This window comes from Nansenia antarctica (genome assembly GCF_963989245.1).
Source record: "Nansenia antarctica genome assembly, chromosome: 10".
NCBI lineage: Eukaryota > Metazoa > Chordata > Actinopteri > Argentiniformes > Microstomatidae > Nansenia > Nansenia antarctica.
In genome coordinates this window covers 4,093,958-4,097,619 of record NC_137680.1, presented here as the reverse complement: position 1 = coordinate 4,097,619, position 3,662 = coordinate 4,093,958, and positions in this window count along the sequence as shown.

The following is a 3,662-nucleotide window of genomic DNA, read 5'->3' as shown; positions in this document are numbered from 1 at the left end:
TGTGCGTGTGTGTGTATGGATGCAAAGGGGAGAAGGGGGAAAGAGATGCTGCGATCAGCTAAGAGACCAAATAATGTACTAGAGATGAACCAAAAAATAACACAAATCCAAATAAGAGTACAATAATTCAGTGCTTATCCTTTATAACCCGCGACTCATTCAGCCAGCGCGACATGATTTGGTCTGTTTGTAATATACTCTAATTTATTGTTTTTTACTTATACAAGCGAATACCAAAGCTAAACCCCGAGTGATGCTAGGAGGAGAAGGCTAGCGACTGTTCTCATAGGGACACATTGGGCTTACAGACAGTGAGAGGAGAATATAACGGGTATGGATGAATAAGAGAGTCGCCTATAATAAACGACAGGCGCATGCATGCATGGTCAAATACGTCCTACATCACTGCACATCAGAGAGAGAGAGAGAGAGGCAACTGGATATAATAACAGGCTGACAAGATGATCATAGGGCCTGCAATAATAATAATAATACAACTTTTTGGGGGGATACAGCATAGTGAGGTGAGCTTTCCTCTGTCCGTCTGTGTGTAGGGTCTGGACTGAAGGCTATTGCCTAATTGTTGTACACTCAAGCCAAGGGACCATCGTATACATACATGTGTTCTATGCATATTTACAAATATCCAATGTCATGCGTCTGACACGAAGCAGATAATCCAAAAATGTAAAATATAAGTATCCAAGTTAGTATAACCTGTTTGCGCGCAAAACAACGACTAACAAACGAATGTCAGCGACGAAGTTGTTTCGCCTATCAATAAATATATTCCAAACGTTGTCTACCTGAAAAAAGAAAGGAAAGAAACGAAGATACACAGAAGAAAGAAACATCTCGTCACAAATAGGCTACAAGTGACACATTATAAAACCAAGAAGGAAACCCAGAAGACCATGTTTGTTCCCCTGCCGGTGCCGTTCATGTTTCAGAGAACTGCCCTGCCTGACCTCAACGCCTGGCGTCTCAAGTCCCCGCTGGCTCTGCACCGTTCAGACCCCGGTAAGACACATTTCCCGTTATTTCTTGACCCTCCATCCATGTCGCCGGTAAGACTCAGTCATGCATACGCGCTGCCCCACCTTGGCGACTTCACCGGTGTCGCGCGCTTCTCCGGTGTCGGTGACTATCCACTTGGAACCGGAAAGTGCTGCTGGTTCACACACACCTCCGATTCCTTTTGTTGAGGGCTTGAAATGCACTCCTTTTAGAAATGCACTCCTTTTAGAAATGCACTCCTTTTAGAAATGCACTCCTTTTAAACTCCAGATATTCATGTCTAAGTAATGCATTGGCTTGTGTAGATAGATAGATACCCTGTAGAGTCCATGCATAGTCTGATTATAAATAATTGCTTTGGAAAAATCTCGCTTCTTTGGTGTCCCATGCATTCTCTTGGAAAGGACACGTGCACGTGGATGAGCGACGGTTCCATCCATCCCCGGTGTTGATGTGTGTCCACCACCCGGTTATGTGTCCCTCTTCCCCCGTGTGTGTTTCTCTCCTCCTCTCTTCTCCGTCTCCATCCTTCCCCTCTCCTCCACTCCTCCCTGCGCCTGTGCCTCAACCCTCCGTCTCTCCCGGACTACCCTCTCGGCAGGCAGGGAATATTCATGCCAACTTATCGATCCTGCGGAGATCGATTCCAGCACCGGTGGAAGCAGGCAGAGGGGGAGACAGAGGCAGAGAGAGGGTGAACGGGGAAGGACGGATACACGAGGAGGAGGAGAAGATGGAAATACCTACTGTTGTTTTACCGTTTTATTTCAGTGTTATTGCAGCGAGAGTGTGCATCATGCAATGTTTATATGTTGTGGAAATACCTGCAATGAGGAGAGGAGACAGGGCTGCTATTGCATTGAATAGGGCCATATCTCAATTTGCGTAATTCGATATAACGGGGTCTCTGTGTATGTAGCCTAAACATGACGGAGGTGGACTTTCCGGGATTACGTTTCGTCTCCGCTTGTCGTGTGCGTGCGGTGGTGACAGGCTGGGCAGGTCGCTAGACCGGCAGAGGGAGGCTGGGGGATGCGGGGAGGAGGAGGAGGAGGAGGAGGGGGGAGGCAGAGAGAGGCTGGGGGATGCGGGGAGGAGGAGGAGGAGGGAGAGAGAGGCTGGGGGAGAGAGAGGCTGGGGGATGCGGGGAGGAGGGGGGAGGAGGAGGAGGGAGGCTAGGGGAGAGAGAGGCTGGGGGATGCGGGGAGGAGGAGGAGGAGGAGGGGGAGGAGGAGGAGGAGGAGGAGGGGGGAGGAGGAGGGGGGAGGAGGAGGAGGAGGAGGGGGGAGGAGAGGGAGGCTGGGGGATGCGGGGAGGAGAGGGAGGCTGGGGGATGCGGGGAGGAGAGGGAGGCTGGGGGATGCGGGGAGGAGAGGGAGGCTGGGGGATGCGGGGAGGAGGAGGAGGAGGAGGAGGGGGGAGGCCGGCAGAGAGAGGCTCGGGCTTGCTGGGGCGCCGTCTGCGTTTCATCTGCGCTGAAGCGGAATAATGGGACGCATAGTGGGAGAGCAGCCAGCCTGGCTTCCGTTCAGTGTGTCACAGCCTGACTGTGGTGGCTCCTGTGTGTCACTCTAGTGGCTCCGTCCAGCCAGCCTCTGCTTCTACTGGAAGCTGCCCCAGACGGACGTATAGCTATATAATGGCTTAGCCCTTTTTTCATTTTTTTTTTCATCATCCATAGGGGAGGGAAGGGAAGATATGTGTAATGTCCCTGTTTCGTTTCTCGCTTGGTGTGTGTAGTGCTGTGAAGGATGACAAGGGGAGGAGGAGGAGGAGGGGGGGGGGGGGGTGATGGAAAGTAGCATATAAAGGCAATGGGGCTATTATTTTTCCAGCGCCTGTATTCTGTATTAAAGTCATTCAGTAATGCATACAGTATCATGCGTATCAGGACGTAATGGGGCGTAAATATAGCTCAGTGTGCACCTTGGCCGGTGGCCGTGGTTCTCTTAAAGGGGACACGCACCCTATGGTGATGCCTTATTCCTCCCTGTTCCCAATGCCTTACATTTTTCAGATCAGTTCAAGTCCGTTAGATTTCAGAGAGTAGACGGTTTCAACTCCTCCGTCTACTACTCTGGCACCCAAAGGGATGTTTATACGTGTCATGATGAGGGGATATGTAATAGAGAGAGAGAGAGAGGGGGGGGGGGGGGGACACCTGTTACCTGAGTGTATCTCTGGAGATTGCACACAGAAGAGAGGGAAAGAGGGGAGGGGGGGTAGAGAGAGAGAGAGAGAGAGAGAGCGGGGACCGGGAGGAGGAGGAGGGAGTTTTTTTTCGCGCTCCCGCCGCACGTTGAAAAATGGCGAGTGTCAAAGTGAGATAAAAAAAAATTTGAGAAAGAGAGAGGGAGAAGAGAGAGAACCCGGTGAAAGTAAAAGCAAGATGACAGAGTGAAAAATGAGGAGGGAGAGGAAAACCCAGTTTGAGCGGGAGAGGTGTGAGTAAACTGGCGCGGGTGAGAGCCATTATGGGGTTCTGGTGGAGTGTCCTGTAACGGCATCTGCATCAGAGGAGGTCAACGGATGTGTTGTTTATGTAGGCCAGAAGGTGCTACTGTACGTAACACGTCAATGTAATGGCCGTGCACAGGCCATGCACAGATGATGTGTTATTTTATTCTCTCTCGATATCATACACT